General features: G+C 41.6%; 1 protein-coding gene across 9 annotated transcripts in view; it reads right to left on the bottom strand.

Moving 5' to 3' along the window:
• Positions 1 to 15,156, bottom strand: part of CNTN1 (contactin 1) — a 396,144-nt gene that overhangs the window by 84,402 nt on the left and 296,586 nt on the right. The window lies entirely within an intron of this gene.

Below are 15,156 nucleotides of genomic sequence, written 5' to 3'. Positions count from 1 at the left end.
ATCATTTCATATACAGTAATGGTCACTCATGACTAGCAAGAGCTCGCTTTCAGGACAAAAGGAGATGATTACCACCTCAGAGAAATACTTGATTTATTTATATTGCATTTCTGGGAAAAATGTTGCTTTTAAATAGAGCTGAAAATCCAAATGTTCTGAAAATAAAAACTCTATTTTTTTTACTAGCCAGTACTGCACTTTGTGCACATGTACCATGTACATGTACCACCTTATTAAAACACTGGTTTATAATAGTTTTAGCCTATTATTTCCCAATATTACTTACATTATTGTGGAATTACACATAGATATAGAGAAAAGAAAGATAACACTATCATCATGTTAGTAAAGATCTGCTTCATATACTGGGACAGCTCAGACCATACAATCAATGTATGGATCATCTTCCTCAATGGCACTAATTTTTGCCTCCCAGGCATGCTGTAGAGGACAAGCCTGTTCAAGACCATGTGAATAAAGATCTACACCTTTACATGGAACCCCACAGTACTGTGAAACATCCATCAGCCCTTTAAAAGGATTCATGGGAGCATGAGTGGCAAGAAGATTCCTGTAGTAGGACAGATCCCATGGAGCCATGCTGTGAAGTGGTAGAACTTGAGCACAAGATCTCTGTGCAGATGATCTTAATACAAATTAATTCCATGGGATTTATAAGATTATGAAGGTGGAACCATGGCTTCTTCCATTTTGGGAAAACTGTCTTTCCCAAGGATTCAGCTGAAGACAAATTGAAAGTTCTGTAGGATGCTGAGAATTCTTTCAACAACTCAGCAACACACATATTCATGTGGTTAACTTTAAACAATCCCTGACTCAGAGAAGTTCAATCTAAACAGGAAAAAGAGATTCAGACGTGCAAGGCTTTGTTGAACAGCAGATGAATTTGTAACACATCCATGCGATGTTTTAAAAAATCTTGCCAATAATAAGTAACAGCCAAATTTCTTAGGATGGTGGAGTAACACTGATAGAGCTCATGGAGAAATTCAATCTTATTATTGGGTACAACTTGTATTAGAAAAGCACCTAAAGGTCCCAGTCCCTTACTCTGAGCTCTGTATGAACACAACTATCTGCCCTGCAGCAAGGAGCAAGCCTCCCAGCAAACATGCATTCGTTCCGTTTAGCTAGTGTGTTGAAAACAGCAGTGGAGACATTGCAACACAGGCAGCAACTCAAACTAGCTACCGGAGCTTGGATGAGCCTTGTACTCAGGCAGCTAAGCCCATGCCACTGACCAAGCCTCAGTGACATTTTTAGAGCACTACCTTGAGCAGAGCTAGTGCATGTTTGTCTACCTGAACTCCTAGCAGCAGTGTAGACATGCCCAGAAAGTCAGTCCCTGACCTAAGGAGATGAGAGGGTCAGTGCCTCAACTGTGGTACATGAGAATAGAGCAAGGGTGGGCAAAAGCCTCTCAGCGGACTGGATCTGGCCTGCCTAGGGCTTTGATCCAGCCTGCAAGGCAGTTCCAGCCCTACTCTCTAAAGGCGTGCCCAACTTGTGGCATGTGTGCCACGAGGGCAGGAGTTCAGCCCTGCCTCTCCTCTCCTCTCCTCTCCTCTCCTCTCCTCTCCTCTCCTCTCCTCGTGCAGCCGCTAGAGAATACTCCCCTCCTCCAGCAGCAGGTTAGGGCAGCAGGAGGCAGTGCTGGGGCTGAGGCTCCTCAGTGGCACCTTGGCCATGTGGTCCGGGGCCGGCCCCAGAGGCTGGAGGTGCTGCTGCCACGGCGCCTCTGGCATCCAGGGCTGGCCCCAGGCTGCTTGGCTATGGTACAGGCGCCTCCAACCCCTGAGAAAAGCCCCGGGCCATGTGGCTGCAGTAGCAGTGCTTCTGGCCTCCAGGGTGGCCTAAGGCCACGTGGCCATGGTGTGTCAGGGGCCAGCCCCAGTCTGTGTGGCCGCAGCAGCACCTCTGGGGCCACGTGGCCACAGTGCCTCCAGGGCTGGCCTGTGGCCACGGTAGTGGTGCCTCAAGGACCGGTCACAGACCACATGGCCACAGCAGCAGCATCTCCTGCCTCTGGGGCCGGCCCTGGATTCCATGGCCGCTGCGTCAGTGGGGCCTCCTTCTAGGGCGGCTGGGAAAGTGTAGCTGTAGCTGTTGCTGCAAGGGGGCATGAAGCCAGGTAAGGTTCCCCTTCATGCCCAGACCTCCCCCCCTTCAATCCCCTCACTTCACTCCCCCCAAAATCTAGCACCCCCAGCTTGCTCCAACACCCTCCCTTGTTCCTGCTCCCACACCCTACTGCCATCCCTATCCTACTTGTTGCCAGCCCTGACTTGCGCACTGTACCCCTTATATTTTTGATAAACTAATATGAGAAAGTTAAAACACTTAACCTGTTTAATAATTTAAATTAAACCATTCTTACTAGTTGCAGCTGGGTCAGAAAATAATGTCACTATACCCAGGAGGGTAGTTCTCAACCCCGCCCCCTCTGCCTGAGGCCCCACCCCTTCTGGGTTGGCCTGCGGCCACTTCCAAAATTTGTGATGTGCCCCCCCCAAAAAAAAATTATTGTACACCGCTGGAATTGAGTGAAGAAGCTGTTGATATGGGTGGTTATTGAAGTCATCAGATATAAAAGGGATTGACCAAAAAATCATTGTTTCCTATCAATATACAATAGAACCTGCATACAAGTAACAGTTATATGGTGTTTAAACAGTACACATCTCCGAGTCAACAGTGTAAATTATATGTCTACCTAGTGTTGATTACCGATACAGTACACTGCAAATACACAAATGGTATAAAATATTCTGTAGCTGACTTTAATTATCTATATAATTTCATATCTATGTATTGTTTTCAGTCTCAGAAACAATTATATAGAATGTAATGAAAGTATACCATGCTTGGTATTTTAAGCCCTCAACACTTCAAATATATAGCTACTGAATAGGGCAATTATTTTTTTGCATCATATGTGTAACACCAAACCAAATGAATGATAGTCTTTTGTTTTAAACATGTTTCTTGTTATCTCAGAGGAAAAAATATGAAATGTATGTACATTCTCTGCTCCCTCCACCTTTTCTCTCTCTGGAGCAGCCTGAAGCTGTCCTCACAATCCAAAACAAAACAAGAGGACTAAATGGACCCACCTGGAACACCTGTCAACAGCTCTCCCTAGACATCTAGTAAGGAGTCTGCTGATACCCACTGTCATACAACCTGAAAACCATATACAAACTACCTTTGCATGTGCCGCATAGCCTTTTATCTTCTCACTGTATCTTTAAACTAGAATCAAGCAGATTTATGGAAAAAAAGAATAGACCTAAAATTTCTTCATTCAATGTTCTGAAAGTCTTACTCCTTTGAATCTGTTCATGCAGCATTCAGTCTGTGCGACACAAAGCTAGTCTAGAACAAATTACCTGTGCTTTCTTTTCGTCTTTCTTTTTTGCCTAAAATGAAAATTGAAAAGTGGGTTTCTTAGTGAATGTTTTCTGTTAAAATATTGAGCTGATTTTCATTTATTCATATTAATGCACCACAGACTAGCTTTTTCACTGAAAACTATTACTTTTACATTGTCTGCTAATACATTATTTAACTGATAGCGTAATGTCTGCGCTGTGTAAGGACGGTAAGTAATTATGAGATAGCAAACCCATATGTTAGCATGGAAAGTTGCCTTCTGTCTCCACAGAATAAACCAAATAATTCTAAACAAAATATAACTGAAAGGGTATTCATTATAAATGGAAATGGTATAAAATATACTAATCTGCAGTGACAGCTTGCAATAACATTTTGTAGGATGTGAAGAGTTTTACTAACTTTACTATAGGTAAGTTATGTGAATGACAGAATGTTTCATGCAATGTTATCTACTAAGTACAGCACTGCAGAAACAACCTGTTAAGCAGGCTCAGGCCTTGAGAGTCCTTTCCAGCCTCAATCTCAGATCAGAACTACTACTGCTCTTCTCAGCAACTAATGTGCTTTGTTCTCTTTTATATTTACAATCCATCACCAGCTCTCTCACTTTCTTCTGGGCAAAAGTACTGTAGTAGTAGCAGTCAGTCCTGACAACACATCCATTCCTTCAGGGATCTTATTCTCCTGCAGCTCCTCCTTTCTTTTTACTTATAAAGTCCTAGCTGCTGGGCATACTTCCATTCAATTAGACCTTCAGTGGTTTCACCATTTGCCAAAGTTAGCTGGCCGTCTTTGCCAATTGCTTGCCTTCTAATTAATATAACCTGGTGGGGTATTCAGTGACAGGGTGCTGAGTTAGTTCCTGAGTCAGGAAACTCTGGTACACAAAAGCGGCGAGGAGTCCTGTGGCACCTTATAGACTAACTGAAGTCGCTGCTTTTGCAGATTCAGACTAACACGGCTACCCCTCTGATATCTGGCACACAAGCGTTTCTAACACAAGCGTTTCCTACTCTTTCAGTTATCTTAAGAATTTTATTTCATAATTTTATTGTGGTCTGAATGATTAGTTATGAGCTAAGTAGTGGATACTGCTCTCATTTTTTTCTAAATGACTATTATTAAATTATTACGGTTTCACTTGTTGTCTCAAACCACACACACAAAAAAGCAGTTTATTCATGCAAAACTCCTATTGATTCCAAAAGTAAAACACAATGTATTCTGAAAAATTCTCCAGCACACTATAACTCATTAATGAGGGAATAAAATGAACAGAATCCATGTACTCATTTTGTCCATTTAAAAATACATTAAAAGAACAAGGAAGTACAAAGTCAAGCACTCAGAAGTTAGATAAAGCCATAATTTAAAACCGAAGAGGCTACCCGGTGAGAGTACAAGCTGTGGTGTGAGTGTGTGTGTGTGCCTGACTGTTTGAATTTTACAGTTTGAAGTGTGAATTGAGTCTGATTCCAGGTGAGTGCTAGCAGTTTCAGTTTCAGCTTCTGTGGCAGTTGGGACTGAGAGCCTGCCATTGTTCCCTTGATTGCCTCTGATTAGCCTCAGGCTCAGCCTTCCCCTGTGTGACTCAGAAGGGGGCAGGCCTGACCTAGGCAAGCAGGCTTTAAAAAGCCAGAGCAGTGCGACCAGGGGACTGCAGACAGGGGAGTTGAAGAGGGAGTTGGGCAGAGGGAGTGACTGATGGTGATGAAGACCCGAAGCGCTTGTGCCAGTACTTCTCCTGTCTCCTCCACCTGTGCCTGTATCCAGACAGAGAACCTGAGCATGGATGCCTCTACCCAGGTCCTGGTGTGGTCTTGCTGTATTTGTGGCTTGCAATTCCCACTGAGTGATCTCCAGGCTGGGGGAGACAACCGTTGTGAAAGGTGCCTGCTGGTGGAATCTCTCAGGCAGCAGGTGGGAGAGCTACAGGAGGAGGTGGCCAGGCTGAGGAGCATTCGAAGCCATGAGGAATTCCTGGACAGTATTCCTGTGGAGTCCACGGAGGTCACTGTCGTAGGATGTGGGACTGTTGACCAGCCACTTATGGAGGAGGCAGTGGTGCAGGGTGAGCACTGGCAGCTGGTTACTTCTGGCAGCGGGCAGTGTTCCACCCCTGCTCCTAACCCTCCCACTGTGTTACATAACCGTTACACTTTACTTTCAGCAGGAGACAAGGAGTCACCCCCCACAGTGGAGGAGACCAGGCCTTGCACCACCAAGGTTGAGCAGTCTCCTGCCACCACTGCGAGGAGGAAACGTAGGGTAGTGGTGGTTGGAGACTCTCTTCTGAGGGGAACGGAGGCACCCATCTGTCGCCCTGACAGCTCATCTCGAGAGGTATGCTGTCTGCCAGGGGCCCGTATCCGAGATGTTACGGAGGCATTGTCGAGGATTATCCGGCCCTCTGACTACTACCCCATGCTACTCATCCACGTGGGCACAAATGATACTGCCAGTTGTGACACTGAGCGGATCAAGTGTGACTACAGGGCTTTGGGAGTACTGGTGAAGGAGTTTGGAGCGCAGGTGGTATTCTCTTCTATCCTTCCTGTCAAAGGTAGGGGCCCGGGCAGAGAGAGGTGCATTCTGGAGGTGAATGCCTGGCTGCGACGATGGTGTCACCAGGAGGGATTCGGCTTCCTTGATCACGGGGTGCTCTTCCAGGAAGGACTGCTTGGCGGAGATGGAGTTCACCTTTCCAGGAGCGGGAAGGCCTTGTTTGGACACAGACTGGCTAACCTTGTGAGGAGGGCTTTAAACTAGGTTTGTCGGGGGCAGGTGAGCAAAGCCCACAGGTAAGTGCTGAATGTGCGGTACTGGGAGATGGGTTGGAAATGGGGGGGACTACGGCCTATAATGGCAAGGAGAAAGGAGGGTCAGGGCACAACAGGGAGGCAAGATCAAATCAGTATCTTAGATGCCTATATACAAATGCGAGAAGTATGGGTAATAAGCAGGAAGAACTGGAATTGCTAACCAATAAATACAACTATGATATCATTGGTATTACAGAAACCTGGTGGGATGGGACGCATGATTGGAATGTTGGTATGGAAGGGTACGGCTTGCTCAGGAAGGACAGACAGGGAAAAAAGGGAGGAGGGGTTGCCTTGTATATTAAAAATGTACACACTTGGACTGAAGTGGAGATGAATGTAGGAGATAGCTGTGTAGAGAGTCTCTGGGTTAAGCTAAAAGGGGTAAAAAACGAGGGTGATATCATGCTAGGAGTCTACTACAGGCCACCTAGCCAGGTGGAAGAGGTGGATGAGGCCTTTTTTAAACAATTAACAAAACTATCCAAAGCCCAAGATTTGGTGGTGATGGGGGACTTCAACTATCCAGACATATGTTGGGAAACTAACACAGCGAGGCACAGGCTATCCAATAAGTTTCTGGACTGCATTGGAGACAACTTTCTGTTTCAGAAGGTTGAAAAAGCTACCAGAGGAGAAGCTGTTCTGGATTTGGTTTTAACAAATAGGGAGGAACTAGTTGAGAACTTGAAAGTGGAAGACTGTATAGGGGACAGTGATCACGAAATAATAGAGTTCATGATCTTAAGGAAAGGTAGAAGGGAGACCAGCACAATTGAGGTAATGGATTTCAGGAAGGCAGATTTTGATAAGCTCAGAGAACTTGTAGGTAAGGTCCCATGGGAAGCAAGACTGAAGGGAAAAACAACTGAGGAGAGTTGGAAGTATTTCAAAGGGACGTTGTTAAGGGCCCAAAAGCAAACAATTCCGCTGTGTAGGAAAGATAGAAAATATGGCAAAAGACCAGCTTGGCTTAACAAGGAGATCTTGCACAATCTCAAAATAAAAAAGGAGTCTCATAAAAAATGGAAACTAGGACAAATAACAAAGGATGAATATAGGCAAGCAACACGGGAATGCAGGGGCAAGATTAGAAAGGCAAAGGCACAAAATGAGATCAAATTAGCTACAGGCATAAAGGGAAACAAGAAGACCTTTTATAAATACATTAAAAGCAAGAGGAAGACCAAGGACAGGGTAGGCCCACTGCTTAGTGAGGAGGGAGAAGCAGTAACAGGAAACTTGGAAATGGCGGAGATGCTCAATGACTTCTTTGTTTCGGTCTTCACCGAGAAGTCTGGAGGTGTGCCTAACGTAGTGAATACAAGCAGAGAGAGGGTAAGTTTAGAAGATAGGATACACAAAGAACAAGTTAAAAATCACTTAGGAAAGTTAGATGTCAGCAAGTCACCAGGTCCTGATGAAATGCATCCCAGGATACTCAAGGAGCTGATAGAGGAGGTATCTGAGCCTTTAGCTATGATCTTTGAAAAATCATGGCAGACAGGGGAGATTCCAGAAGACTGGAAAAGGGCAAATATTGTGCCCATCTATAAAAAGGGGAATAAGAACAACCCAGGAAACTATAGACCGGTCAGTTTAACGTCTGTCCCAGGGAAGATAATGGAGCAGGTAATTAAGGAAATCATATGCAAACACTTGGAAGGTAATAAAGTGATAGGGAATAGCCAGCATGGGTTTGTGAAGAACAAGTCATGCCAAACTAATCTGATAGCTTTCTTTGATAAGATAACGAGCCTTGTGGATAAGGGAGAAGCGGTGGATGTCATATACCTAGACTTTAGTAAGGCATTTGATACGGTCTCGCATGATATTCTTATTGATAAACTAGGCAAATATAACTTAGATAGGGCCACGATAAAGTGGGTGCATAATTGGCTGGATAACCGTAGTCAGAGAGTGGTTGTTAACGGTTCTAAATCCTGCTGGAAAGGGATAACAAGTGGAGTTCCTCAAGGGTCTGTTTTGGGACCCATACTGTTCAATATCTTCATCAATGATGTAGATATTGGGATAGAGAGTACGCTTATTAAGTTTGCAGATGATACCAAACTGGGTGGGGTTGCGACTTCTTTGGAGGATAGGGACATAATTCAGAATGACCTTAGCAAGTTAGAGAAATGGTCGGAGGTAAACAGGATGAGGTTTAATAAAGAGAAATGCAAAGTGCTCCACTTAGGAAGGAACAATCAGTTCCATACATACAAGATGGGAAGCGACTGTCTAGGAAGGAGCATGGCGGAAAGGGATCTAGGGGTCATAGTGGACCACAAGTTGAATATGAGTCAACAGTGTGATGCTGTTGCAAAAAAAGCAAATATGATTCTAGGTTGTATCAACAGGTGTGTTGTAAGCAAAACTCGTGAAGTCATTCTGCCGCTCTACTCTGCACTAGTTAGGCCTCAGCTGGAGTACTGTGTCCAGTTCTGGGCGCCACATTTCAAGAAAGATGTGGAGAAATTGGAAAGGGTACAGAGAAGAGCGACAAGAATGATTAAAGGTCTAGAGAACATGACCTATGAAGCCAGGCTTCATGAACTGGGCTTGTTTAGTTTGGAAAAAAGAAGATTAAGGGGGGACATGATAGCGGTTTTCAAATATCTAAAAGGGTGTCACAAGGAGGAAGGCGAAAATTTGTTCCTCTTGGTTTCTGAGGACAGGACAAGGAGTAATGGGCTTAAAGTGCAGCAGGGGAGGTTTAGATTGGACATTAGGAAAAAATTCCTAACTGTCAGGGTGGTCAAATATTGGAATAAATTGCCAAGGGAGGTGGTGGAATCTCCCTCTCTGGAGATATTTAAGAACAGGTTAGATAGACATCTGTCAGGGATGGTGTAGACGGAGCTTGATCCTGCCTTGAGGGCGGGGGGCTGGACTCGATGACCTCTCGAGGTCCCTTCCAGTCCTATGATTCTATGATTCTATGATTCTATGATAATTAAGGTTGCCTCGATTTATCCCGTTTGTGTATATTAGTGTATAATACACTTTTAAATTCCACAATCACATATTCTTTCCACAGTACCCTGTCTCATTTACTGCACAGGATGGACACCATTCACTGAATGAATGGCTATTCTATATCTTGTTATATTTTGTTTATTCAATGTGTGGGCCGAGCCTTATTTACTGAATATTATTCAAATACTACTCTAATCTTCCTCCTTTCACCATTATACAGTGTTTCACAAACATGAATTAATTTGTTTTCAAAATATACGTGTCAAGTGAAATGGTGGCATTATCTCCATTTTAATGAAGGGGAATTTAAGCTCAGAGAGATGAATATAAAATGTGTTCACTAATTTTAGGTAATAATAATTTGGACAAATTTGGGACTGATTCACCTGAACAGCAAAGGGTACACTCATGCCACAGAGACATCCCCCTGCTAACTTTCAAGTCTCTGATGCAAATCATGAAATTCTCAGAACTTCACAACCTAACAGCTGTCAGATTTTTTTAACATGGGCAAAAAACAAGCTATTTTCCTCTTAACCTGGTTCTAAACCATTGTTGCTGAAACTTTCCAAAATAATTCAGCAATTTGACCAAATAATGACCAACTGAAAACAGTTTTATAGTGGGAAGCATCAGTCAACCTTACCCATATGCATTGCTACCTACAGCAGCTATAATTATTCCATATATACACACACTGTAGGTAAAATACCACTCTTTGTTACACTACTACAAAATCCACTAACAGGAGTTGCACCCGTTAAATGACTGTAGAACATGAACTTCCAAAAAAATACACACCATTATGAGTAATATTTTATGTTAAATAACATATGTACATAATGTTTAAAATAACTCAGTTATGCACAGATGCTAGTTTGTAATTGTATCCTGTAACTTCTTTAGAAAAAGGTTATTGAAGTAAATCACAGCATTATGCACGTGTTAGTCTTTAACATATTTTCATAAAAACCCTAATCATCCTTTCAAAATATATATAAAGTTCTTTCATGCAAGGTAAAATGTTACAAAAGATTAACAGCTGGATTGATAACACACCACATTGGAATGATTAACATCTAACCCTCCTAACTCACTCCAGATTGTTCAGAAACTGCATTTTCCTATGGAAAACAAACACAGATTAACTTATTGGGATCATGAAATGTCATAGTCAGAAGCATAGTGGCAATATTCACAATTAAAAAATGTAAACATTAATTTTGGTAGAATTAACTTTTGAAATAATGGTTATTTGCAATGTTTTTCTCATCAAATTATAGGGAAAGATATAAACTGTCAATGCAAAACAAAAATTGCATGGGATTCCATTAATGGTTCTGAAGTTAGAAATGTTTAAGCATTTAATACCATTTTGGATGTAATGGACACTTATGAGGTCCAGGTTTATGTCTCTTGACTGAAAACAGGAAAATAAAAAATTAAAATGTAAACATTTGAAAATATCCAAAACAAGAATATCAATTGAGAGCAGCCATACTTGGTAAAGGAGAAACGTATAAATATTTGGAAAGAAGAAGCATAAGAGGAAACAGGATAGGATACAGGTAGACAAAGGAAAAGCAGAGAAGTGTCTGATGAGGAACTTTCTGTGATAAAAGAACAAGAAACTTTTTGGTGCAACATCAGAACTTTCTCTTTAAGAACATTGGTGACATAACCAGTTAATTTGGTGTAAATGAGGATTACACACATATGGAAAAGCATATGAAGTTAGTTCTATACTTCACTGGCATCTGGTATGACAAAGAAACTCCAGTTCACAATGTAGTGAATTCAGGTGCCATGTGCAATATTTATTTCTCCCCTGAGTCGAAGTCACTGTTCATCATAATCACATAGACTCAATGGATTATTAATATTTTCCAGTATATTAATTCCTGTTTTCCAATATATAGGGTAAATCTAATTAGCACCAGTCTTGATTTTAATGGTTATTAAATTAATATCTATACACTTTTCAATTAATTGACAATACAGGTTTGACTGTCCTCTCTGCCAGTGTGAATCCAGACTAGTGCCAGTTTTGTGGCATACTATTCCCTTTCCCCATGGAAGCTCCTATAGTACTTAATGGTGATCAGACTCTACAAGGCTTTTCAGGGAAGAGTTCCCCCAAAATATATGGAGATTATTGCATACAATAACACTGACTGATTCCAAACCATCAACTCCTCTTTCCCTGTATCATGCCTGGCCTATGTTGCCCAAGGAGCTGAGGAAATAAATACTATTCCTCTGTGGAAGTGCTCCATCCTCCTGATAAAATAATGGGCAAAACTATTTGAGTTTCCAGTTCTCTGCATTAAAAAGAAAACCCACACACCCCAAAAGCCTCAATGCTGAGCCTGAACTTTATTAACATATCCTGGGAGCAATGATGTATGAATCTCAGAGCTTTGGCTATTATGCAAATACACAAACAAAACTTTTCCCAAACCACACAGGTTTGGTCTCAATTACATAGCTCAGAATTCACATGAGCTAACCATATTGCTCCTTTCATTCAGTACATTTATTTTTTTTCTAATCAGATACACTCATTCTAATATATTTAAGTTCATAAATAAACCATTCAATATTTTAAGTAATGTTACATCTACTGACCTATTAGTTTAAATATCAGTAATAACCTTTTGTAAATTTCACTTATATATAATGGCAAATAGTGTTGAAACAATAAACAATGTGAAGAAAAAAAGTGATCTATCCTGAAAATAAAACCTGTATACACTGGAGCTCTCTCTTTCTCTCCATGGAGCTCCCCTGAACCAAACTTTTTGTACTCAGTGATAAAGCTTTCTATAACTCAATAGGAGTCTAGGTTCTCAGTGGTAAAAAGAAAGCTTACAAAGCAAATACAGAACATAGGCATCAGCAGATTCTGTCCACAATTAGATATGAATGCTTTGTATGTTTTCACTCAAAACCTCATCTTGGCTGGGTTACAAACTGCCTCCATCAATATCAAGAGAGCTGAATCACAAACTGGAAATTGTGATAGCAGTTCTCAGGGATGTTCCAAAGTGTATATGCGGTTCACCACTCAAATATTTGCCAACTTTAAAGCAAGAGACTTTCATCATATGAGCCATCTACTTATGATTTTAGACTATAAAATCATGTCAAAGACAAAAATATCTCTGTGATGTTCACCCTCTCTGAGATGTGATGCTTTCTAAAGACTTTTCCCACTTAACTTTTGACTGCTGTCAGAATGTGGTCAAAGGTGAATGCAAATCTTTCCCAGTACCTCTCTGGTGACCTAACCGAAGTAATGATCCATCCCTGAAGGAACATCAGATTACAGATCTCATTCCATACTGCAGATGACATGCCACTTGGCACTAACAAAGCTATTTGGAGGAGTATAACAAAACAGGAGCAGTGGGCAAAGTTTTCAAATTTGGGTCCCCAAAATTAGGCATGTGTTTTCAGAGATTCTGAAGAAGTGCTCTGAATATACAATTAATACCAGGTAATTCAGAAAAAGAGGAAACAGTTTAGCCAGAGCTTGCACTCCTCTTTCTTCACAATAGACTAAAGGATTTTTTTTAAAAAATCTGTACATCCTTTAATTGGGGACAAAAATACTGAATGAAAATGAGTTTCCCTTGTCCCAGTGAAGGATGATAAGGAATGGCAAAAGATAACCATCTGGCATTATAATAAATAGAAATAGCACAGTTACTTTGAATGTTGTAGCTACTTGTTGTGATAGTGTAAAATGTAGTTAAAGTCACTTTTCTCACTGCTTGTTCTCAAAAGACATAGGCAAAATCTACTCAGATTTACACCAGTGCAAGCCCATTGTCTGAGTCTCATTAGCAGAAGAATTTGGCTTATCCTGGTTTGTAAGACATATTTGGCAGGCAAGGTAGGGGTAACTAAAAATCAGCAGTCTAATGATAGGGCTTACACAGTAGGACCTCATCCTTCAAAAGACCTATACTTATATGAGAAGGAAGTATGGTGCTAATTCTACCCTTGACATGTGGACCAAGAAAAATTTCCAACAAATATATTATTCTTCTCCCTTCATATATTCCACTACTTTTGGTGCCAGAAGATATCTGGAAACCTATGCTTTGTAATGATATCAGTGTGATAAAGTCTTGTGTTACTTCATTTTCAAGCAAGAAAATGTTAGAAGCTGAATATACTTTTGCACAAGGCTAATGTTCTAGTAGCTGGTAGGTGGAGGATATAAACTAAACTGCTATCTTTAGATTTCTGAGTGGAGTTATGGACCTATGCCTTTCAGAGTCCATGTTTAGCAAAACAGTCATGACACATAGTTTCTGGTAGTCTTCAAAGTCTCACAAACACACTGATTACAGAGATAATGTGAGCTGTTTTTTCAAGGAATTATTTTCCTCCTGGAATAACAGTTGGCATCTTTCTAGTTTTCACTGAATAGACCTAATTTTTATTGTTTTGAAAATACCATTGCAGATTAATCATATGTTTCTCCAGTGCCATCCAGTGCAAACTGCTTGTTTATTTCACTTTTACCACCATGTCTATTGCTTTCCTACTCCTGCTTGCTTTTAACTAGGTATGTTAAATATTGGTTAATTGAATAGTCGAGTAACCTCATGAAATTTTATTGGTTAGTCGACTATTCTATAATCCATAAGGGCGGAGCCGGAGGCCACTGTATCAGAGGTGGCAGCATGGGGTGCCAGGAAGGAGCTGGTCTATAAGGGAAACCAATTTAAAAACTAGCTCCCCTTACGGACCAGCTGTCTGTCACCCTGAACTGCTGATTCTGAGAAGGTGGGACTGTCTAGGGGAGATCTGAGCTCTTGGACACAGCGTGAGCCAGGACTGAGCTAGGCAGCTCTTAATAGACTTTAAATGCAGAGCCACAGCAAGGGTAGGTCCCGAACCTGTCACAAGCCAGCCTGCTGGCCAGCCTGATAAAAAATTTACTGGCAGAGAAAGTGGGAGAAGGAAATGTGTGTAGTCTATAGCATTAACCTATAAGATTTTTCTCATCTGTTAATTGACCATACTATTACATTCCTATTCTAAACCATTGACTCCATTCCTCTCAACCTATGCTCACTCCCCTATTGTTACGTTCTTTAAAAATTCCAGGTTCCCCACAAAATCTGATCCAGACTGAGCAGAAACAAATGACCCCCAGACCCACCTCTCTCTCTATATATATATCTGTGGGAGTGAAGGGGCAGACTGGTGACAAGTTTATTGTAAGTCACCTTTATAGATTTTGGGCACCACATTCAAGAAAGATATGGAGAAATTGTAGCGGGTCCAGAGAAGAGCAACAAGAATGATTAAAGGTCTAGAGAACATGACCTATGAAGGAAGGCTGAAAGAATTGGGTTTGTTTAGTTTAGAAAAGAGAAGACTGAGGGGGGACATGATAGCAGTTTTCAGGTCTCTACAAGGGTGTCATAAGTAGGAGGGCGAATACTTGTTCATCTTGGCCTCTGAGGATAGAACAAGAAGCAATGGGCTTAAACTGCAGCAGGAGAGGCATAGGTTGGACATTAGGAAAAATGTCCTAACTGTCAGGGTGGTCAAACACTGGAATAAATTGTCCAGGGAGGTTGTGGAATCTCCATCTCTGGAGATTCTTAAGAATAGGTTAGATAAATGTCTATCAGGGATGGTCTAGACAGAATTTGGTCCGGCTATGAGGGCAGGGAACTGGACTCGATGACCTCTCGAGGTCCCTTCCAGTCCTAGTATTCTATGATTCTAAGGGCTCCTTTAGAGATACAGATCAGCTGATCTGCCTGACAATGCCTTAGTCAGCCATTGTCCGCTCCCTTAAACAATATAACAGTTTCCTTCTGCAGATAGATGAATGTTGCTCTGAACATGGTTGCTGTGCTTCTGGTTCTCATTCTTATCCCAGTCCATGCATCTCAACTTCTTCCTT

Source organism: Pelodiscus sinensis, chromosome 1 (genome assembly GCF_052426305.1).
Source record: "Pelodiscus sinensis isolate ZL-2025 chromosome 1, ASM5242630v1, whole genome shotgun sequence".
Classification (NCBI taxonomy): domain Eukaryota; kingdom Metazoa; phylum Chordata; order Testudines; family Trionychidae; genus Pelodiscus; species Pelodiscus sinensis.
Note: the sequence above shows the minus strand (reverse complement) of the source record. Positions and strands in the feature narration are given on the sequence as shown.